Source organism: Erythrolamprus reginae, chromosome 2 (assembly GCF_031021105.1).
Source record: "Erythrolamprus reginae isolate rEryReg1 chromosome 2, rEryReg1.hap1, whole genome shotgun sequence".
NCBI classification, from domain to species: Eukaryota; Metazoa; Chordata; class Lepidosauria; order Squamata; family Dipsadidae; genus Erythrolamprus; species Erythrolamprus reginae.
In genome coordinates this window covers 4,444,368-4,468,848 of record NC_091951.1, presented here as the reverse complement: position 1 = coordinate 4,468,848, position 24,481 = coordinate 4,444,368, and the positions used below count along the sequence as shown (strand labels likewise).

At 44.6% G+C, this 24,481-nt stretch overlaps 2 pseudogenes; both read left to right on the top strand.

Moving 5' to 3' along the window:
- Positions 1-3,101: 3,101 nt before the first annotated feature.
- Positions 3,102-18,157, top strand: LOC139162874 (zinc finger protein 585A-like; annotated as a pseudogene).
- A 4,104-nt stretch (positions 18,158-22,261) lies between these two features.
- LOC139162998 (zinc finger protein 721-like) overlaps positions 22,262-24,481 on the top strand; it is a 29,485-nt pseudogene continuing 27,265 nt past the window's right edge.

Genomic DNA, 24,481 nt, shown 5'->3' with positions numbered 1-24,481 from the left:
ATCGTGTTTTAGGCGCTGTATTTCTAGGCTTTCTAGGCCCAGGATTGTTAGTCTATTTTCGTAGGATATTCTGTTTCGAGTGGAGGAGTGAAGGGCTCTTCTGGTGAAGTATCTTTGGACATTTTCAAGGGTGTTGATGTCTGAGATGTGGTATGGGTTCCAGACAGATGAGCAGTAGTCTAGGATGGGTCTGGCAAAAGTTTTGTAGGCTCTTGTGAGTAGTGTGAGATTGCCTGAGCAGAAGCTGCGTAGGATCAGGTTAACAACTCTAGAAGCTTTTTTGGTGATATTGTTGCAGTGGGCTTTAGCACTTAGGTCATTCGATATTATGTGTGCTAACCATGTTTAAATAATGTAAATGCATAACTGGTGAAATATACACTTGGTGATTTGGAAGGAAACCTGACTTAAGTTATTTGCATACATTTGGTACATCTGCTTGGGTGCATATTCCTACTCAAGTAAGAAGGAAAGGACAACATAGAGCTAGGCTATTGTATTTTGTTGGCTATGGAAAAAACCATAGAGCATTTAGATTCTGGGAGAAAGTTACTAAAAACACATACAGTAGTACCTCTAGATACGAGCTGCTCCACATGCGAGTATTCCAAGTTACGAGCCACGACGGGAGCGAAATTTCTTTTCAACACCCGAGCACAAATTCGGGATACGAGCTGAGCTTCCACTAGGTGGCGCAAGAATCCTTGCTTTTGGTTATCTCTGAGGGGAAAAACAAAGTCTAAAGCCATTTGTTCCAGATAAGAGTTGTTCGACAAACGAGCTCCGTTCTGGAACGAATTAAACTTGTATCTAGAGGTACTACTATATATTAGTGCAAGTGCTCGGTTTATGAAACATGTTGGTTGGAATAGGCTAGAAGAGGAAGATGAAGGATGAAGCCCTACCTATACTCCCATCACAACCACTGTGATTGGGGGGCATATTTCAGCTGCTGCTCAGTTGAAGCTGTTTTTTTCAAATACGGGTTATGAAAGGTTTGGTATCAAACAAGTAAAAAAGAAATAGATACAGGAAGAAAAATAAGACATCATCTCTGTCGTGGTTAGCTCTGGCCCAGCTCCTGTCCCAAGGAATGGGGAGGTGGATGCAGGGGAAACTTCAACATGTCACAGACTTGTGTTATTGCCGACAGAATCAGTTCAGAGTTTAGTTTCCTCGGACGACGAAGAAGGTGGGAGTGACTCGGCAGAGGGGGTCTTGGCACACAGCCAAGGCAGTCATTCTCCCTTATCTTTTATTGATTCAGATGATGACATTTTGGACCCACGCAAGCGCAGAATTATGCGTAGAAGAGACCAAGTAAGAACATATTACAGGAAATAAGGGAGGCCACTTGTGTTTGGGTGGGGCTCCAGTAATTAGGGCTGCTGCTATAAATAGCAGCGTGTGGGTTTGGCCATTGTGGAAGAATATCTGTTGCAGTTCGTCAGGAATCTTGTGTGCTGGACTTTGTTGCTTTTTCACGCCTTTGAAACCAAAGCAGAGCAACGTGTGTGTGTGTTTGTGTCTCACTTGTTGGAAGAAGAAGGGGTGTGCAGTTTCTTCACAGCTGCTAGCTAAGGACTTAATGACTGCTTAAAGGAACTTGTACAGACTACCCGGTTATTTTGGGACGAGTGCTCTTTGCAATACAAAGAGTGCTTTAGTTTATTTTGAATTTTGTGATAAAAAACATTGTTTTGAATTTTCAAACGTGTGTGTGTCTGAAATTTGTACCCTTGAATTTTCGGGAGGCTCCTATCAGAGAGCCCGGCAGAACAATCTCCATTTTTTAAAATGGATTTTTACCACTTTTCCATCCTTTTATATTTTGTTTTGCTCACTGTAACTAACCTCTGTGTATCACTGTTGACTCCAAATCTGGTCCAATGTTTTCATAGCAATGAAGCCTTCAACATTTCTTCTTTTGCTTTTTCGTTTTCTTTTTTCCTTTATGGTCGAATGTATTACATTTCCCAAGGGGAATTTAAGCCTCTTAGTCACATTTCTTGAGATGAATTTCTTACTCAATCCCTATGTAAAAACAGTTTTTCCTCATCATAGTTTAGCTTTATATTCCTTTTTCAGGATCTTTCTTTTCTTTCATCAGACTCCTGACTGTGGGCATTCTAGACCCACCACGTCTCTATAGATTTTTATCTGTATGCATATCGTACCTTTCTGATCCAAATGAGACAAGTTTGAATCCAACATAATGAAATGTAATATGGAGAAAAGTGACATTTTACATTTTTCTCTTCTGGCCAGTGGGCTGTTTCTGACAGGGTTTGGACCTTTCTGAGGGCTTTCAAAATCCCACCTTCAAGGTGGACACTCTTGAGTGAGTTCAAATTCTCCAGAGAGATTTTTCTCCATCTCCACAGATGGTTCCTGGGCGGGAAGGAGAGAGAGAGATGGAGAAATTGCTGCCTCTGGACACTTCAAAGCCTCTGTCCGGCAGAGAGCCATTAAGAAGGGCCTTTCCTCCTACTTCCAAATCCTACCATCCTCGTCCTTTCCCTACCCCTCTGACGCGCTCCTCTTTCCCACCCTTTCTACAATCCTGGCACTTGGTGGCAAATCCACTAGGGGGTGCCCTGCGCCAAGAGAAGGGAACTCCCGGCGCTTCCCCATTGGTCCACTGGAGGACGAACCTCACGGCTTCCTTTGTTGGACAGGTCGTGAAGGAGATGATATCACAGCCGCTTGCCGCTCTAGAGCGCTGCACTCGCTCTCCTTAACCTCCGAAAGCAGCGGAGAGGCTGCGAAAGAATCTGGTGGAGAGAGATCCATACGCGCCCCAGGGGAGTTTTTCTACAACGCTAGCACCTGGTGGCAAGTCCACTAGGAGGCGCCCTCCGCCAACAGAAGGGGACCTCCGGCGCCTCCCTATTGGTCTACCGCTGGCCGAACGTCCCGTGTGTGTTTGTGTGTGTGTATGTGTGTGTGTGCCTGTATCCCATCTGCCTCCCCTTCAGGCTGGAATACCCAACAACCGCAAGTCACAAGCTGGCTCCTGATACTTCTCTTCTGGCCACTGATCCTGTTTCTGACAGGATTTGGACCCTTTTGGGGCCTCCCACAATCTCTGCCAAGCCTTCCAGGGGGCTGCTCTTGAGGGAAGCGAGTTCAATTCCTCCAGAGAGATTTTTCTCCATCTCAAGGGACAGTTGCTGGACAGGAGGGAGAGGGAGAAATTGCTGCCTCTGGAACTTCAAAGACTCTGTCGGGCAGATAGCCACTGAGAAGGGCCTTTCCTCTTACTCCCAAGCCCGCCATTCTCGTCCCTTCCCCTCAGACGCGCTCCTGTTTCCCGCCCTTTCTACAATCCTGGCTGTTGGTGGCAATCTAACAGGGGGCGCTCTCCGCCAAGAAAAAGTAATTCCCGTCGCTCCCCCATTGGCCCGTTGGAGGGCGAACGTGACGGCTGTTTTTGTAGGGGAGGCCGGGGTGGAAGGTGACATCACAAACGCTTGCCGCTCTAGAGTACCGCACTCGCTGTCCTTAACCGCTGTGGATCTGCGCACGCGGAGAGGCTGAGGGAAAGTCCAGCCGGGGGAGATCCAAACGTTCCCCGGGCGAGTTGGGGGCTCTTCCCGGGCAAAGGGAGGCGGAGGAGGGAGAGATCCCCGCCCTGCCCGCCTCCGGCTTCCACCCCGGGTCCCATGGTCCCCAGTCGCCCATGCAGGGGGAGCGGGGATGCCGGGAAGGCGGCGGGGATGAAGAGTGGGGGGAGAGGAGGTGGGTCGGCCCTGCGCCCAGCCGCAAAGGAGAGAAGCCGGGCGAGGACGAGGCAGGATTCGCACCAGGCTCTCCGAGGGCCCGATCCTCTGCAGCCAGATCCTGTTCCCTGAGGGGAGAGAAGCGGGGCGCTCTCTCCAGCTGCTGCCTCCTTCCCGCCCCTGCTCGGGGGACCTCGGCCCTCCGCTGGGATTTATTTATTATTTAGATTTGTATGCCGCCCCTCTCCGGGATGAGCCTCTTGGGCAGGGGTCCCCAAACTTTTTACACAGGGGGGGCCAGTTCACTGTCCCTCAGACTGTTGGAGGGCCGGACTATTAAAAAAACCTATGAACAAATCCCTATGCACACTGCACATACCTTATTTTAACGTAAAAAACAAAATGGGAATGTACTATTTAGAGGGGGGGAGGAAGAAGTCTGAAATTCATATATGTTTATGTTTTGTTTTTAATTTTCTTTTGTTAACATCTGATTGGCTATACAAGGTTTTCTTGGTTTATAGAAAAATGTATTAAAATGTTTATAGAAAAATATATAAAGAAAGAAGGAAGCACTTTGGCATAATGGTTAATTAATAAGTTAGAAATATAATTGGTGTACTTTTTGAAGGAACATTAAGGAATTAAGTCCCTTAATTAACATTAAGGAACATTAACTGAATTTAAACATGCCTGGGATAAACATATATCCATCCTAAGATAAAACACAGGAAATAGTATAAGGGCAGACTAGATGGACCATGAGGTCTTTTTCTGCCGTCAGTCTTCTATGTTTCTAAGGAGGGAATTTAATTAAAAGAAAAGAATGTACCTGGATGACAACATTAGAAAAAAAAAACTTTTGCAACTGTTTTGATGATTGATATTAGTTACTGACAAAATACCGCATTTTATTCAGGGAAAATTAGACGGTACATTGTATTGTTTGAATGTATGTTGAGAGAAAAAATTTAAAAAATTTACATACACCCCCCCAAAAAAGTTCTTCCTTCCACCGCCCCTCCATTCATTTAATTCTTCCTTCCTTGTTCCCTCCATTTCTCCCTCCTTCCCTCCTTTCCACTTCTCTCTTACCTCTCCTTTTTTTCCTTCTTTCTCATTTGTTTCGTTTCCCTCTCCCTCGTTCTTTCCCTCCATCTTTTTCTCTTTTTCTCTCTTACATTCCCTCCCCCTCTCACTTCTTTTTTTCTCTCCCTCTCTCTCTTACTTTCTCTCTCTCTCCTTCTCTCTTCCTTCCACTCTTTTTTCTCTCTTCTTTTTTTTTCTGCCCTGCAACATGCCGCGGGGCGGTCAGCTGCAAGCAGGAGCTCCAAGACGGTGGCACCGATGTTGGGTCGCAGTACATTGCTGGCGCTGCACTGGGCACGGGGCTGGCAGTGGCCCGTAGGCTGGGCCGGGACGGAGGTGCCAGCCCCATGCCCAGCGCAGTGCCAGCATGTATGGTGTCCTACAACACATCCAGCCGGTGCCGCCAGCGGTGCCTTGCAGCCAACCGCCCCACCGCCACCACGCGGCTACTGCTCAGTGCCCTCCCGCTCGACCCACGCTTGACTGCACCACCTTCGCTGCTTGCCCTGCTGCCCCGCGCCCGCCAAAGCTGCCCGGTGTGGCCGAAGCGTGGGCCGGAGTAGGCGCCATCAGGGGCCAATTGCAGGCCAACTTTCCTCCCCGCCCCCTGGCTTTCCTCTTCCTCCTTGCCACCACCAGACGCTCAGCAGCAGAGTGGACGGGAGATTTGGGAGCTTAGTATATAGATGGTAAAATCTTGTACGCTGCCGCGTGCCGGATAAATGACCTCAGTGGGCCGCATCTGGCCCACGGGCCGTAGTTTGGGGACCGCTGCTCTTGGGGCTCCAGGCAGGTTGGGTGAAAGTTTTTCATTGACTAAATGCCACTTTCTAATTCTTGGCGTTTGTTTTTCTTCCCATCTCAGATACAGAATCTCGAAGACATTTGAAATCTTTGCAGGGTCAAATTTTCTCTTGGGGGGAAAAAAAAAGAGCAGAGTCACTTGCCGGGATCAGTCGTGCAACCCTAGAAATGTTCCTGAAGGAAAAGGCATCTGGAGACCCACAAGAGTCCTAGGACCCATTTGAAGTCGATCTGCAGAAGAGAGAAACAGGGAAGCAGAAAAGGCCCGTCAGTTGTTCAGCCTGGGAAGGACCGGGGAAGCTCTGGACAAGAACTGGGCAGTAGATGCTGGAGGAGGAAACCATCCTCCCTTCAGAAGCTCAGCCCTGGAAGTTCATCCAATACCAGGAGGCTGAAGGTCCTCGAGGTCTTTGCAGCCGACTCCATGACTTTTGTAAGCGATGGCTGAGACCAGAGAAGCACACCAAAGCCCAGATGCTGGACCTTGTTGTTCTGGAGCAGTTCCTGGCTCTTCTGCCTCCAGAGATGGAGAGCTGGGTGCGGGAGTGTGGAGCAGAGACCAGCTCCCAGGCGGTGGCCCTGGTGGAAGGCTTCCTCCTGAGTCAGGCAGAAGAGAAGAAGGAGCAGGTTGAGTTGCAGGTGAGATTTCAAAAGAGAATAGAGATTGTGTTTGAATACTTCACCCCTTCTTCCCAAACTTCTCTGACATTCATAATATGTGGCGATACACCACCAATTCTTGTAGGTCATTGTTCCATTGTTTTCTCACTCAACCTCACTGATGGATATTGGGGGCCTTGAGGTTCTGTTCCTGATATAAGAATCCACTTTATGTCATGTGATGTCTATTAATTCTGCTTCTTTCTTCCTTTCTCCTATTGGAAGTGTTGCACTGTGGAGCGCCCAGATCCTGAGGGAAAGAAGAATCCATCAAATCCCCTTCAGGAGCTATTTTTCAGGAGGATCCCTTGGGAAGATCAAAGTCGGAACACCTCAGGAGGTAATAGAAGATGGTGATGTTGCTAGGGTGATTTTATTATTTTAATGTATTATATAATTCTTCATTTATTAGTTTTATTGTTTTAATGTGGGTTTTTTATTTATTTATTTAATTTATTTACTTGTTGTTAGCCGCCCCGAGTCTGCGGAGAGGGGCGGCATACAAATCCAATTAATAATAATAATAATAATAATAATAATAATAATAATAATAATTGGATTTATATGGCGCCCGTCTCCGAGGACTTGAGTAAACCGCCGTGTGTGAATAGGTGGCATATAAATTGTCTAAAATAAATAAATAAAATATTGTTAATTATTTATTTTGAAATTACTCATTCCTTACAGAGAAACAAAGAATGAAATGTTCTGATTTTTATGACGGCAATCAAACAGCTTTTGAATCTCCAAATCAAGTAAGAAAGGGATAAGTTCTTTTTTTCCCCTTTTTAAAAAATAAAAACCTTGCTATGATGTGCAGCATTAAGTACCTCTTTACTATATTCTTTTGCAATTTCTAGTAGGAATAGCTCTGATTTCAAATCTATATTTTGGTCTAATATGAACAGTGCAGTCAGGCGGTAGGGAAAGCAAGTAGGATAACAAGCAGGAAGAGGGAGATTATGATCCCGCTATATAAAGCGCTGGTGAGACCACATTTGGAATACAGTGATCCCTCGAGTTTCGCGATCTCGATCTTCGCGAAACGCTATATCGCGATTTTTCCACCCGATGACGTCACTCTCTTCCTTCCTTTCTCATCTTTCTCTCTCTCTTTCTCTATCTTGCTTCTTCCTCTCTCACACTCTTCCTCTCTCATCTCTTTCTTTCCTTCTCTCGTGCGGGGGCATCAGCGAGGAGCTGGGGTTTCCCCTTTGCGTGGGCGGCCGGGAAGACCCAGGGAAGGTTCCTTCGGCCGCCCAGCAGCTGATCTGCTCGGTAGCACAGCAGCAGCGAGGAGCCGAATCGGGGTTTCCCCGCACGCAAAAGGGAAACCCCGATTCGGCTCCTCGCTGCTGCTGCACTACCGAGCAGATCAGCTGCTGGGCGGCCGAAGGAACCTTCCCTGGGTCTTCCCGGCCGCCCACGCAAAGGGGAAACCCCGGCTCCTCGCTGATGCCCGCCGCTCGCCCGCCCGCCAGCAAGAGGGGGAAGACCCAGGGAAGGTTCCTTCGGCCGCCCAGCAGCTGATCTGCTCGGTAGCGCAGCAGCAGCGAGGAGCCGAATCGGGTTTCCCCTTTGCGTGGGCGTCGGGGAATGCAAACTCCACCATCTACGCATGCGCGGCCATAGAAAAAAAAGGGCGCGCATGCGCAGATGGTGTTTTTACTTCCGCAACCCTACATCGCGAAAAATCGATTATCGCGAGGGGTCTTGGAACGGAACCCTCGCGATAATAGAGGGATCACTGTACTGTGTTTAGTTCTGGAGACCTCACCTACAAAAAGATATTGATAAAATTGAACGGGTCCAAAGACGGGCTACAAGAATGGTGGAAGGTCTTAAGCACAAAGCGTATCAGGAAAGACTTAATGAACTCCATCTGTATAGTCTGGAGGACAGAAGGAAAAGGGGGGACATGATCGAAACATTTAAATATGTCAAAGGGTTAAATAACGTCCAGGAGGGAAGTGTTTTTAATAGGAAAGTGGACACAAGAACAAGGGGACACAATCTGAAGTTAGTTGGGGGAAAGATCAGAAGCAACATGAGAAAATATTATTTTACTGAAAGAGTAGTAGATCCTTGGAACAAACTTCCAGCAGACGTGGTAGATAAATCCACAGTAACTGAATTTAAACATGCCTGGGATAAACATAGATCCACCCTAAGATAAAATACAGAAAACAGTATAAGGGCAGACTAGATGGATCATGAGGTCTTTGCAGTCCCACTCTTACTCTTTTCTACGTTGAATTATCTAAAAAGTTCAGTTTAATTCAAACAGATCAAGGTTGTCTTTCAGTAGAATAACAAATTGTTCCTTGCACAGTAGATATATGTGGAAATATCTATGAAAGTTTACCACCATTGCAATTATTCTTCCAATCTGTAGATGGCACTCTCATGTTAATATTGATATGTATTTTACTCAGTTCTATCAAGAAAAGTATTTTCATTGGGAAAAAAAACCCTTTATCAAACTATTAAACAATCATTTCAATTTTTAACAAAGTTCCCAGAGCTTAGGCATCAGTTCAATTTCATCTCTTTTTTCCAATTTCTCTATGATCCTCTGTAGGCGAGATAGCTGCTTTTAAATTTTTCCTGTTCTTTTGTTCCCCTTTAATTTCTTTTTAAACGATCCAATTAAACTTATATCGGTTTAAAAAGCACCCACTAGCTTCTGTTTACTACCTTCTTATTCTCCAGCACGCTTTTGTATGTATTTTCTTTCCCAGGTGACCACCTCCGATCTTCAAACAAGCTGCCACAGCTTGAACGGCTTTTTTTAAGTGATTTTCCAGCACCGCTGGTTGAGGACTCTATGCCGGCTTCCTGGGGATATGTGCAGGAACTCCATGTCACCGTGGCGTATGGCCACACCGTCTCCCCCCGATGAAATTTTATCTAGCGTCATTAATTCTTTCTTGATACTCCATTCCTTTCTATTTTTCATAGAGCATGATTGTATTTATAGGTATGACCACCACTCTAATTCTACTCCTTCTTCTTGTAGTCCTTTTCTAGATTTTAATTCCCTTCTTTCATTTAATAAATATTTATACATAACTACTTTCCCCGGGTTAATGAAATTTGGGTGTACCAATACCTACATGAGGCTACCTTTGAAAAGTGTTCGGAAACTTCAGATCGTGCAGAATGCAGCTGCGAGAGCAGTCAGGGGCTTCCCAAGGTATGCCCATGTTATACCAACACTCCGCAGTCTGCATTGACTGCCGATCAATTTCCGGTCACAATTCAAAGTGTTGGTTATGACCCATAAAGCCCTTCATGGCATCGGACCAGAATATCTCCGAGACCGCCTTCTGCTGCACGAATCCCAGCGACCGATTTGGTCCCACAGAGTGGGCCTTCTCCGGGTCCCGTCAACTAAACAATGTCGGTTGGCGGGCCCCAGGGGAAGAGCCTTCTCTGTGGCAGCCCCGACTCTCTGGAACCAGCTCCCCCCAGAGATTAGAACTGCCCCTACCCTCCTTGCTTTTCCTAAACTCCTCAAAACCCACCTTTGTCGTCAGGCATGGGGGAATTGAGATATCTCCCCCCGGGCCTATACAATTTATGTATGGTATGTTTGTATGTATGTCTGCTTAATAATGTTTTTTTAAAAAATATTTTAAATTGTAAATTATTAGATTTGTCATGAACTGTTTTATTGTGTTGTGAGCCGCCCCGAGTCTACGGAGAGGGGCGGCATACAAATCTAATAAATAATAATAATAATAATAATAATACCTCCAATGTCGAGAGCCAGTCTGGCATTTCCATGTAATTCTGTAGTTTAACTTGCATCTCCAGGAGAATTTCATGTAATTCTGTAGTTTAACTTGCATCTCCAGGAGAATCTTCTAATGATGCCTTTGGAAGTACTGATGAGCTCTGTTTCGCATGCCACAAAATGCTTCCAATGTTAGTAACCTCCGATTTTTTAAGCTTATCCACTCTCTGCCCCAAGTGAGCATGGCAGCTGGTAATATCTTTCCCAATCAGGCAAACCGAACCCACCTCTTTCTTTAGATTCTTGTAGTAATTTTAGCTTAATTCTAGGTCTTTGCTCTTGCCAGGTAAATTTGACTATTTTGTTCAAATTTTCAAAATATTCCTTCTCTATAATCTTATGGGTAAATTTTGGAATAGGAAACATATTTTGGTGTTTATTTTTATTGCAATTCTCCACATGAGAGTTGAGAATTTTTCCATCTCTCCAGGTCTGCCTTAATTTGATCACATCTTGTCGTTAGCTGTATTCCTAGATATTTTACTATCTGAATATTTATTCTCTCAGTCAAATCCGCTTTCTGTGTTTTAGACATGTTTTTACTATCATTTTGGTTTTTTCTTTGTTTACCTTCAATCCAGCTACTTCCCCATATTCGTCCAGTACTTCTATAAGCCTCAAACCCAACTGTAATGACTCTTCTATAATTAAATAAGGTCATCTGCAAAAGCTTGCGATTTGTAAACTTCCTTCTTGATTTTCAATCCCTTAATTTGTTTATATTTCTGAATTCTTGTCATTAATGCCTCTAGGGTTAATATGAATAGTAATGATGGTAGTATGAATTTTGAAACTACAGTGATCCCCCGATTATCGCGAGGGTTCCGTTCCAAGACCCCTCGCGATAATCGATTTTTCGGGATGTAGTGGTACGGAAGTAAAAACACCATCTGCGCATGTGCGCCCCTTTTTCCATGGCCGCGCATGCGCAGATGGTGTTTTTACTTCCGCACCTGGGAAGACCCAGCAGCTGAGGAGCCGCCTGCCTGCCCGCTTGTCCGCCGCTTTTCAGCTTGTCCGCCGCTTGTCCGCTTTTCCGGCCGCCGCTTTTCCGGCCGCCGCTTGTCCGGCCGCCGCTTTTCTTGTCCGCCCGCCGCTTGTCCGCCGCTTGTCCGCCCGCCGCTTGTCCGCCGCTCTGGGAGTTGAAGACCCAGGGAAGGTTCCTTCGGCCGCCCACCAGCTGATCTGCTCCGCAGCGCAGTAGCAGCGAGGAGCCGAAGATGGGGTTTCCCCGTTGCCCACGCAAAGGGGAAACCCCATCTTCGGCTCCTCGCTGCTACTGCGCTGCCGAGCAGATCAGCTGGTGGGCGGCCGAAGGAACCTTCCCTGGGTGCCGCCCGCCGCTCGAGAGCAAGAGGGGGAGAGATAGAGAAAGAGAGAGAAGGAAAGAAAGATGAGAGAGGGAGGAAGAGAGTGTGAGAGAGGAAGAAGCAAGATAGAGAAAGAGAGAGAAAGAAAGATGAGAAAGGAAGGGAGTGACGTCATCGGGTGGAAAAATCGCGATATAGCGTTTCGCAAAGATCGAGATCGCGAAACTCGGGGGATCACTGTATTGCTTCCCCATTCACTATAACTCTTACCTCTTGTTTAGAGTATGTTGTGCTAAAAACATTTATTTATTTATTTATTCATTCGATTTTTTTTTTTTAATGCCGCCCTTCTCCTTAGACTCAGGGCGGCTTACAACATGTTAGCAATAGCACTTTTTAACAGAGCCAGCATATAGCCCCCACAATCCAGGTCCTCATTTTACCCACCTCGGAAGGATGGAAGGCTGAGTCAACCTTGAGTTGGTGATGAGATTTGAACCGCTGACCTACAGATCTACAGTCAGATTAAGTGGCCTGCAGTACAGCACTTTACTTGCTGCACCACCCTGGCTCTACATTTATAAAAAAATTTGCTGAATTCCATATATCTTAACAGTCTCAGTATAAAATTCGAATTTACGTTATCAAAGGCCTTTTGTGCATATAGAAATATCAATGCCACTTGTATCTCACTATGTACCTCATAATCTAATACAGTACATCCAATATTTTCCTGGCATGGGGGATTTGAGACATCTTCCCCCAGGCTCATTATAATTTATGTTTAGTATGTATGTGCTGTTTGGTTTTCAATTATGATAGGGTTTTTAGTTATTTTTAATATTAGATTTGTGCCATTATAATATTGTTTTTTATCATTGTTGTGAGCCGCCCCGACTCTTCGGAGAGGGGCGGCATACAAATCTAATAAATTGAATTAAATTGAATTGAATTGAATTCCTTGTATTATTTCTTTTTTGCTGTTTTGGCAAAAAACCTTTGGTCAACATTGATCAATTCGTTCAGAAACCTTTTTATTCTCAGTTGTGCTGCTGTAGTTCTCTTCTATGCTCTTGTCTAAATTATTGATGAAGTTGAACAGATCTTGTGAATCCTCTTCTTTTTTCCGTGTTCAGGGAAACCCCGTGTCCTTCAAGGAGGTGGCTGTGTCTTTCTCCGAGGAGGAATGGTCTCTGCTGGATCCTGCCCAGAAAGCGCTGCATTCGGAAGTCATGCTTGAAAACCATAGGAATGTGGTCTCTCTCGGTAAGAATTATCTTCTCTCCAATCAGAGAGTTCAAGAAGATAGATTATAGTTACTCTTTATTTTTTTAAAATCACTAATCAGATATCATCTCCTGGAAGGAAAGAGTAAAGTATCTGGCCTTCTAGTACCCCTAGTGTTCTATCGGGCTCTCTGGTAGAATCCTCCCAAAAATTCACAGGTACAAATTTCAGACACACACACATTTGAAAATTCAAAACAATGTTCTTTACAATGAAAAGTCACTTAAACCAAGCCCTCTTCTGGTATAGCAAAGAGCACTGGTCTCCAAACAAACTGGTAATTTGTACAAGTCTCTTATCAGTTCTGTGATACTTAGCTTGCAGCTGTGAGGCAATTCACAGTCCTTCTTTCACAAAGTGACACACACTTTGCTCTGGTTTAGTTTCAAAGCGGGGAAAAATCAGCACACAAAAGGTCAAAGTCAGCAAAGCAGTCATGAAACACAACGGTCAAATAATCCTCCACAATGGTCAAACCCACAGGCTGCTCTTTATAGCAGCCTCACTAATGACCACAGCCCCACCCAACCACAGGTGGCCTCATTTTCTTTGATAATAATCTCTCAGTTGTTGTTGCCTATGCATCACTCTCCGCATGCGAGAAGACTGTGTTATCATTTGTCCTCTGAGACCTCCCTAAATTGTGTGAGAACAGTACTTCCATGCTCAGGACATAGAAGAGCATTCTCCCAATCCAATTAAAGAACAAGGTTCTTATACAGTGTGACACAGAGTATCCTAGTGTACAAGCCTAGAGAACTGCAATGCCAGATCATTAGTGTGAGCTCTTTCACTTCCGGTCTTGTGTGATCTTGCACTAAAGTAATTTAGATTTCCGTTCTCTGCAAACAGGAAAAAAAAGGCCCTTGCAAACCGACGAGACTTTGGGGCAGTGAAATAGCTATTCTTGAAGCCTCCCAACTTTACAGTCTCAGCACAAAGGGCATTTACAAGCCAATGGGAAGCTTCAAGAAAGGGACTTTGCTCCAAAGTCCTATCATTGGGATCAAGGAACGGCCTGAGCAAGAATTAATAATAATAATAATTATTATTTATTGGACTTGTATGCCGCCCCTCTCGGGGTGGCTCACAATAATAATAAAACAACATAGCAGTAAAACAAATCCAATATTAAAAAACATATATAAAACCCCAGCAATTAAAACCATACAGCACATACATACCAAACATAAAATATAAAAGCCTGGGGGAGGATGTCTTAGTTCCCCCATGCCTGGCGATATAGGTGGGTCTTAAGTAATTTGCGAAAGACAAGGAGGGTGGGGGCCGTTCTAATCTCTGAGGGGGAGTTGATTCCAGAGGGCCGGGGCCGCCACAGCGAAGGCTCTTCCCCTGGGGCCCGCCAAACGGCATTGTTTGGTCGGCAGGACCCGGAGAAGGCCAACTCTGTGGGTCCTTATCGACCGCTGGGATTCATGCGGTAGAAGGCGGTTCCGGAGGTATTCTGGGAGAAGTCCTGCCTGCTAGACAGATGCTTTGAAGGTCAGCTGTTACAACATACACCAAGGAAGAAAGGATGTCAAGGTTCCAGGTAGCATCCGAACTAAATCAGAGCCCAAGTCAAAGTATTTCTCAAAGTTCCAGTTGAGTTTCCCACCCAGTTGAAAGTCCACATCTTTTGTCCCCCACCCCTAAAGTCCCTGGAGAGGGGCGGCATATAAATCTAATAAATTAAATTGTAATTATTATAAAATAAACATCTCATGTTGCCCACTCAGATTGTGCCAGCATGACAAGTCCTCCTTCCACTTCTGCCCAGATGGTGGGCATAGGAAGGCCTTGAACCACTTGAAAGAATGCTTCGTGGCTGCATCTGCTCTCTCATAAAAATCACCTCTCCCAAGTTCCCATAAACATCAGGACGTCTATAGATAGTGTAGCAAACTGTTAATTTATCATCAACTTCTGCTCCGGCTTGACAGGCAGCCTCCCCTCAAGAAAAAAGCATACCCTGCGGTGGAGAGAGGTTTAACGAATGACCTCTCACTCACCCAGGGGACCCTTGGGCTTATCTGAATATTTGTCATGGAATTGTTTAACTAATCTGTCCGCTTTCACTTTCCAGAGCTTTTTTCAAAGTTTCAGCTTTCATAGGTCTCTGTGGAAATTAACCCACCCCAATAAATCTTATGTTTTCTCCTTACTCCTCCTTGGTTGTTTCCCCTGATTATTCCTTGACTCAAAACAGATTTTCATTGAGATTTCAGATATATATATTTCTGGCGGGACCCAGGAGAAGAGCCTTCTCTGTGGCGGCCCCGACCCTCTGGAACCAGCTCCCCCCGGAGATCAGAATTACCCCCACCCTCCTTGCCTTTTGTAAGCTCCTTAAAACCCACCTCTGTCGTCAGGCTTGGGGGAACTCAACTACCCTTTTCTCCCTAGGCCTATATAATTTATGCATGGTATGCTTGTGTGTATGTTTTGTTTTAAATAAGGGTTTTTTTAATTATTTTAAACATTAGATTTGTTACATGCTGTTTACTACTGTTGTTAGCCGCCCCGAGTCTACGGAGAGAGGCGGCATACAAATCTAATAAATAAATAAATAAATATAGATAATTGTAAAGAAAGAGCTGTTTTCTAGATATTTTCACAGCTTTCAGGACTCATGAATATAGAAATCATCATGTCTATATCACACCACTGTAAAGATGCAAACAACCCAATGGAATTTCTGAAAAATACTTTTCAGTAACCTTGTTTTCATGTTCATTTCTCTTTTGGTTTGAAGGTAATAATGGACAGGAGAATCAAGATTCCTGGGAACTGTTCCAAGTGATTAATGCTAACGATGGAACGGAGGGGTTTGGAATTCGACTAGACTTCGAAAGCCATGTGAGAAACCAGTCAAATGATTGGAATCAGGAAAGCTCAAATTCCACCGATGCTCTGATGCAGGACAATCTTGCCCAACAGGAGAAAACAAGGAAAAAATACATTGGGAAAAGTGTGAAGCTAATGAAAGCTAAATTACAATTAAAAGAACATTATTTAAACCAAAGCAAAGGAGAAGATGTTATAAGTAGACACAACAGACAAAGTAAGTCCCTTATATCGGAAGAAGTGATTGTCACAAAAGAGAAGCCTTACAAATGTTTGGAATGTGGAACATGTTTTAGAACAATCAGGCAACTTACTTCCCATGAAGTGATTCACACTGGAGAGAAGGTATACAAAGGCAGAAAGTCTGGTAATAGGTTCAAAAGATGTAGTAATCTTATTTCCTATAAAAGGATCCACTCAGTGGAGAAGCCATTTAAATGCATGGAGTGTGAAAAGACATTTTCTCAAAGGAGTCATCTTATTTCCCATAAGAGGATCCACATAGGGGAGAAACCATATAAATGCATGGAGTGTGGAAAGTCTTTTGCTAAAAAATGTAATCTTATTTCCCATAAGAGGATCCACACAGGGGAGAAACCATATAAATGCATGGAGTGTGGAAAGACCTTTGCTCATAGCAGTGCACTTACTTCCCATAAGAGGATCCACACAGGAGAGAAGCCATTTAAATGCACGGAGTGTGGAAAGACCTTTGTTTATATCAATGCCCTAAGAAAACACAAAAAGATCCACACAGGGGAAAAGCCATTTAAATGCATGGAATGTGGAAAGACTTTTGCTGATATCAGCGCCCTAAGAATACACAAAAGGATCCACACGGGGGAGAAGCCATTTGAATGCATGGCGTGTGGAAAGACCTTTGCTCAAAGAAGTCATCTTATTTGCCATAAGAGGATCCACACAGGGGAGAAGCCGTATAAATGCATGGAGTGTGGAAAGAACTTTACTCAAAAAGGTACTCTTATTTCCCATAAAAGGATCCACACTGGGGAGAAACCATATAAATGCATGGAGTGTACAAAGACTTTTGCTCATATAACTAATCTTATTTCCCATAAAAGGATCCACACAGGAGAGAAGCCATTTAAATGCATGGAGTGTGGAAAGACCTTTGTTTATATCAATGCTCTAAGAAAACACAAAAAGATCCACACAGGGGAAAAGCCATTTAAATGCATGGAATGTGGAAAGACTTTTGCTGATATCAGCGCCCTAAAAATACACCAAAGGATCCACACAGGGGAGAAGCCATTTGAATGCATGGTGTGTGGAAAGACCTTTGCTGATATCAGTGCCCTAAGAATACACAAAAGGATCCACACCGGGGAGAAGCCATTTGAATGCATGGCGTGTGGAAAGACCTTTGCTCAAAGAAGTCATCTTATTTGCCATAAGAGGATCCACACAGGGGAGAAGCCGTATAAATGCATGGAGTGTGGAAAGAACTTTACTCAAAAAGGTACTCTTATTTCCCATAAAAGGATCCACACGGGGGAGAAACCATATAAATGCATGGAGTGTACAAAGACTTTTGCTCATATAACTAATCTTATTTCCCATAAAAGGATCCACACAGGAGAGAAGCCATTTAAATGCATGGAGTGTGGAAAGACCTTTGTTTATATCAATGCTCTAAGAAAACACAAAAAGATCCACACAGGGGAAAAGCCATTTAAATGCATGGAATGTGGAAAGACTTTTGCTGATATCAGCGCCCTAAAAATACACCAAAGGATCCACACAGGGGAGAAGCCATTTGAATGCATGGTGTGTGGAAAGACCTTTGCTGATATCAGTGCCCTAAGAATACACAAAAGGATCCACACGGGGGAGAAGCCATTTGAATGCATGGCGTGTGGAAAGACCTTTGCTCAAAGAAGTCATCTTATTTCCCATAAGAGGATCCACACAGGGGAGAAGCCGTATAAATGCATGGAGTGTGGAAAGACCTTTACTCAAAAAGGTACTCTTATTTCCCATAAAAGGATCCACACGGGGGAGAAACCATATAAATGCATGGAGTGTACAAAGACTTTTGCTCATATAACTAATCTTATTTCCCATAAAAGGATCCACACAGGGGAAAAGCCATTTAAATGCATGGAATGTGGAAGGACCTTTGCTGATATCAGTGCCCTAAGAATACACAAAAGGATCCACACGGGGGAGAAGCCATTTGAATGCATGGCGTGTGGAAAGACCTTTGCTAAAAGAGATCATCTTGTTTCCCATAAGAGGGTCCACACAGGGGAGAAGCCATATAAATGCATGCAGTGTGGAAAGACCTTTGCTCAAAGCAGTACTCTTATTTCCCATAAAAGGATCCACACAAGAGAAAACGTATAAATGCATGGAGTGTGCAAAGACCTTTGGTCAGAGAGATCGTCTTATTTCCCATAAAAGGATCCACACAGGAGAAGCCATGAATGAATGAAGGATGCAAAGGCCTTTGGTAATAGAGACTATTATTGTTGTTGTTGTTGTTATTATTATTTTTATTTTTATTAATTGGATTTGTATGCCACTTCCTTTGCTGTGCCTATTTGTATATCCACTGGGATTCCTTCGTGGAATTGCTCTCAATGTCAAAAATATATCTTTTAATTATGCACATATTATACTGTCTGTTGGTTGGTTTTTTTATACGTGGCCAACAGACTTTTAATTATATTCCTGCTAAGTTATTTGAATATAAGAACATAGGAAGAGCCATGCTGAATTGGGCCCAAACCCATCGAGTCCAGCATTCTGTGTCACACAGTGGCCCACCAATTGATCCCACTTAAAAGCCACTGTTGTTTAAATCGTCTTACTACTGTCTTACATACAGAGGAAGATCTCATCGTTCTAGAAGATCTTCTATAGCCCTTGATGAATCATGTGATAATGAAGTCTTTCTTCTCAAATAAGGCTGATTTACGAGGGTTATTCGGAAAGTAAGGTTACGAGCCATGTAACTAACTCTTGCAGGGAATGTTCGCGGGGGAAGTTGGTATTACTGTCGTGTAACAGGAAGCCAGCAGAAGTTAATGAGCAGTGGCAGTGGTCACTAGATCATCAACTGGCATTGTGATGAAGATTAGAGACGAGCGTCCTCATTCCATTTCTCTACAAGTGCAAAGTGTGTGCTTTAATACACTACCTGAATGCTAAGGGCATGAAGGCTGCTGCGATTCATTGCAAAATTGTTTCATTTTATGCAGAAGACATAATGTCAAGACAGCATGCAATAAAATGGATATGGAATTTCAATTTCGAAAGTACAGGTGATACCTCATCTTACAAACCCCTCATCATACAAACTTTTCGAGATACAAACCCGGGGTTTAAGATTTTTTTGCCTCTTCTTCCAATTTTTGCGCTGCTGGGATTCCCCTGAGGCTCCCCTAAATGGGAAACCCCACCTCCGGAATTCCGTGATTTTGCGATGCTGCAGGGGAATCCCAGCAGTGCAAAAACGGGCGCTTCTCTGTCAACGGAAGTCCGGAGGTGGGGTTTCCCAGCAAGGAGAGACTCAGTGAAATCGCAGCATCACAAAAACACGGAAGTGTAGAGGTGGGGTTTCGAGGACTTCTGTGCCTGAAAGTGATCTGTGGATCCCAATATTTAAATGTTGCAGTGTCCCTACTTATTTCAAGTAACTCCCTCTGATATGTATTGTGGTTGGCTCACGGCCAGCTCTGGTAACAGAATTTGAACCGGATGAGCCGTGTCCGTCGGAGCATCGGAAACCTGTGTGGCTCTTAGAGGGTTTAGACAGTGAGGGGGAAGGAGAGATGGAAGCTGAAGGTGCTGGAGGGGTAGAGGTGGAGGCCCCTGCAGTGCCTGTGGAACCCCCAGTTAGAGCCTCATCTGTGTTGGATGAGGAGGGGGTAATTCATGACCTCATTCTCAATGTTTTGTCGGGCTCTCTGGTGGACTCCTCCCCAAAATTCACAGGTACAAATTTCAGACACACACACGTTTGAAAATTCAAAACAATGTTCTTTATAATGAAAATTCACTTAAACCAAGCCCTCTTTTGGTATAGCAAACAGCATTCGTCTCCAAACAAACTGGTAATTTGTACAAGTCCCTTATCAGTTCTGTGATACTTAGCTTGCAGCTGTGAGTCCTCCTCACAGTCCTCCTTCTTTCACAAAGTGAAACACACTTTGCTCTGGTTTAGTTTCAAAGTGGGAAAAATCAGCACACAAAAGGTCAAAGTCAGTAAAGCAGTCACGAAACACAACGATCAGATAATCCTCCACAATGGCCAAACCCACAGGCTGCTCTTTATAGCAGCCTCACTAATGACCACAGCCCCACCCAAACACAGGTGGCCTCATTTTCTTTGATAATAATCTCTCAATTGTTGTTGCCTATTCATCGCTCTCTGCATACGTGGCTGTATCATTAACTCTTGTTCTGAATCCAAGGAGGAGCTAGATAATTGATCTTCTGAGCTGTCTGCCCCACTCTCCTCCTCCCTGTCATTCATGTCTTCTTGGTCAGAGGAGCCTTCATCAGCAGATTCCACCGGGGGGGGGGGGCAAAACAGGCCTGCAGTATGTGGATGTCTCCCCCACATCCACAGTCCTTTTGGCAGGAGCTGGGCCAGAGCTAACCACAACATTCAATATCGTAGAATTATGGGACGACAGGAGCAGCTGTGTAGACGCAGAAGAAGATCTTAAATCACAGTTGGGAGTAATTAGGGAATGCTACAGCAGGCTTAAAAAGGGAGGTTTTGTGGGAGGCTCTTTGCAGGAGTTATTGTTTGTAGTTTAACAGACACAACAAAACAGTTCTGTCTCTAAGCCAACATATTGCATCTTTGGAAAATAATAATAATAATTATTATTATTATTAGAGCACAAAGATTGTTTATGTCTAGTAGGAAGAGTGTTGGTCCTAGAACACTGCCTTTAGGTTACCTCCATTTAATAAAATGGATTTTTAACCACAGTCTCATCTTTTTAAATTGTTTTGTTCATGTAGCTAACCTCTATGTATCACTTTAAATCCAATCAAATGTTTTCATGGCCTCCTTTTTTCTTGTTTTGCTTTTTTCATTTTCACTTTCTCTTTTCTTTTATGGTCGAATTTATTTATTTATTTAATTAATTAATTAGATTTGTCTGCCGCCCCTCTCCGTAGACTCGGGGCGGCTAACAACAACAATAAAAAACAGCATGTAAATCCAATACTAAAACAACTAAAAAACCCTTATTGTAAAACCAATCATACCTACAAGCAAACATACCATCCATAAATTGTAAAGGCCAAGGGGGAAAGAATATCTCAGTTCCCCCATGCCTGACTGCAGAGGTGGGTTTTAAGGAGCTTAGGAAACGCGAGGAAGGTGGGGGCAATTCTAATCTCCGGAGGGGAGTTGGTTCCAGAGGGTCGGGGCCGCCACAGAGAAGGCTCTTCCCCTGGGCCCCACCAAACGACATTGTTTAGTTGACGGGACTCGGACAAGGCCCACTCTGGGACCTAACTTATTATTAGTCACATTTCTTGAGATGAATTTCTTACACAATTCCTATGTAAAAAGACATAGTTTTCTTTATAGTTTAGCTTTATATTCCTTTTTCAGGATCTTCTCTTTCATCAGAAACTCCTGACTGTGGGCAACCAGCCAATAGTACTGCTTTCTAAACAATGACCCACCATGTCTTTATAGATTTTTATCTGTATGCATATTGTACCTTTCTGATCCAAATGAGACATGTTTGAATCCAATATAATGAAACTTAATGTGGAGAAAAGTAACGTTTTACATTATTCTCTTCTGGCCGGTGGGCTGTTTCTGATAGGATTTGGATCCTTTTGAGGCCTGTCGAAGTCCAGCCTTCTATTTATTTATTTATTTATTTATTTATTCATTTGTCCAATACACAAATACATAGGAAGAAAAATAGACATGTGGTAATATATATAAGGGTAAAGTGAACTTAGAGGAGAGGATATATGAAAGAAAGAAAATATATATGATAAGTGAGAGAAAGGAAAGACAATTGGACAGGGGACGAAAGGCACACCAGTGCACTTATGTACGCCCCTTACTGGCCTCTTAGGAACCTGGAGAGGTCAATCGTGGAGAGTCTAAGGGAGAAATGTTGGGGGTTAGGGGTTGACACAATTGAGTCCGGTAATGAGTTCCACGCTTCGATAACTCAATTGTTGAAATCATATTTTTTACAGTCAAGTTTGGAGCGGTTCGTATTAAGTTTGAATCTGTTACATGCTCTTGTGTTGTTGCGGTTGAAGCTGAAGTAGTCATTGACCGGTAGGACGTTGCAGTATGTTTGCTCTTGAGGGAAGCGAGTTCAAATCCTCCAGAGAGATTTTTCTCCATCTCCACAGATGGTTCTTGGATAGGAAGGAGAGGGAGATGAAGAAATTGCTGCCTGTGGACACTTCAAAGCCTCTGTTGGGCAAGAGAGTCATTGAGAAGGGCCTTCCCTCCTACTCCCGAGCCTATCATCCTCGCCCTCTCCCTTCCCCTCAGACGCGCTCCTCTTATCCGCCCTTTTTACAATCCTGGCACTTGGTGGCAAATCCACTAGGGGGCGCCTTCCGCCAAGAGAAGGGAACTCCCGTCGTATCCCCATTGGTCCAATGGAGGGCCAGCGTCACGGCAGGGAAGGAAATGATATCACAGCCGCTTGCCTCTCTAGGGTGCCGCACTCGCTCTCCTTAACCCCTGGGCCACCGCATGAGGCAGGGTGTCCGGCGGGGGGGAGATCCAGACGCGTCCCGGGTGAGTTGGGAGTTCTTCCCGGACAAAGGGAGGCGGAGGAGGGAGAGATCCCCTCCCGGGTCTCCTCCGACTTCCACCCCGAGTCCCATGCTTCCCAGCCGTCCTTTCCATACAGGGAGAAGCCAGGAAGGCGCGTTGGGGGGCGGGGGGATCCGAAGAAAAGCCCGAGTGGGGGGAGAGGAGGCTCGGCCTTGCTGAGGACCAGCAGGGGAGGAGGGAAGACGGTCGAGGAGGAGGCAGGATTCTCATCAGGCTCCCCGAGGGCCCGATCCTGTCTCTGGAGAGGGAGAGAAGCGGGGCGGCCTCTCTCCAGCTGCTTCCGTCCGGGTCCTGCTCGGCGGGACTTCCGCCCTGCGCTGGGATGAGCCGCTTGGACTCTGGACAGATTTATTTAATTGATTGATTGATTTCTATGCCTCCCTTTTCCTCACACTCAGGGTGGCTCCCAGCAGAAAAGGTTGGGTGGAGGTTGTTCAGTGGCTGAATGCCACTTTTTAATTCTTGGCGTTTGTTTTTCCTCCCATCTCGGACACAGAAACTGGAAGGAATTTGAAATCTTTGCAAGGCTGAATTTTATTTTCCTGGTGAGAAAAAGAGAGCAGGATAACGCGGGGATCAGTCCTTGGGCCCTAAAAATGGTCTTCTGAAGGAAAAGGCATCTGGAGACCCACGAGAGTCCTTCGATCCATTTGGCCTTCCTCTGCACAAGAGAGAAAGGATGGAGACACAACATTTGGTAAAGGAGGGAAGCGGAAAAGGCCCTTTGGCTGTTCAGCATGAGAAGGATGGTGAGCTCTGGACAAGAACAGGTCAGAAGATCCTGGAGGAGGAAACCATCCTCCCTTCAGCAGTTCAGCCCTGGACGTTCATCCAATGCCAGGAGGCTGAGGGTCCTCGAGGACTTTGCAGCCACCTCCATGACTTTAGTAGGCGATGGCTCAGATCAGAGAAGTACAACAAAGCCCAGATGCTAGACCTGGTGGTTCTGGAGCAGTTCCTGGCTCTTTTGCCCCCAGAAATGGAGAGCTGGGTGCGGGAGTGTGGAGCAGAGACCAGCTCCCAAGCGGTGACCCTGGTGGAAGGCTTCCTCCTGAGTCAGGCAGAGGAGCAGAAGAAGCAGGTTGAGTTGCAGGTGAGATTTCAAAAGAGAATAGAGATTGTGTTTGAATACTTCACCCCTCCTTCCAAAACTTCTCTGACATTCATAAGATGTGGCGATGCTCCACCTATTCTTTTAGGATATTGTTTCATTGTTTTCTCACTCAAGCTTACTGATGGATATTGGGGGCCTTGAGGTTCTGTTCCTGATATAAGAATCCACTTTATGTGCTGTGATGTCTATTAATAGGATGCTTGGCTGCATAGCTAGAGGTATAACAAGCAGGAAGAGGGAGATTGTGATCCCGCTATATAGAGCGCTGGTGAGACCACATTTGGAATAATACTGTGTTCAGTTCTGGAGACCTCACCTACAAAAAGATATTGACAAAATTGAACGGGTCCAAAGACGGGCTACAAGAATGGTGGAAGGTCTTAAGCATAAAACGTATCAGGAAAGACTTAACGAACTCAATCTGTATAGTCTGGAGGACAGAAGGAAAAGGGGGGACATGATCGAAACATTTAAATATGTTAAAGGGTTCAATAAGGTTCAGGAGGGAAGTGTTTTTAATAGGAAAGTGAACACAAGAACAAGGGGACACAATCTGAAGTTAGTTGGGGGAAAGATCAAGAGCAACATGAGAAAATATTATTTTACTGAAAGAGTAGTAGATCCTTGGAACAAACTTCCAGCAGACGTGGTTGGTAAATCCACAGTAACTGAATTTAAACATGCCTGGGATAAACATATATCCATTGTAAGATAAAATACAGGAAATAGTACAAGGGCAGACTAGATGGACCATGAGGTCTTCTATGTTTCTATGTTTCTAATTCTGCTTTTTTCTTCCTTTCTCCTATTGGAAGTGTTGCACTGTGGAGCTCAGAGATCCTGAGGGAAAGAAAAATCCATCAAGTCCCCCTCAGGAGCTATTTTTCAGGAGGATCCCTTGGGAAGATCAAAGTGGGAACACCTCAGGAGGTAATTGACGATGGTGATGTCGCTAGGGCGGAGGGCTGATTTTATTAACGTATTATATAATTCTTCATTTATTAGTTTTATTGTTTTAATATCAGTTTATATTTTGTAAAC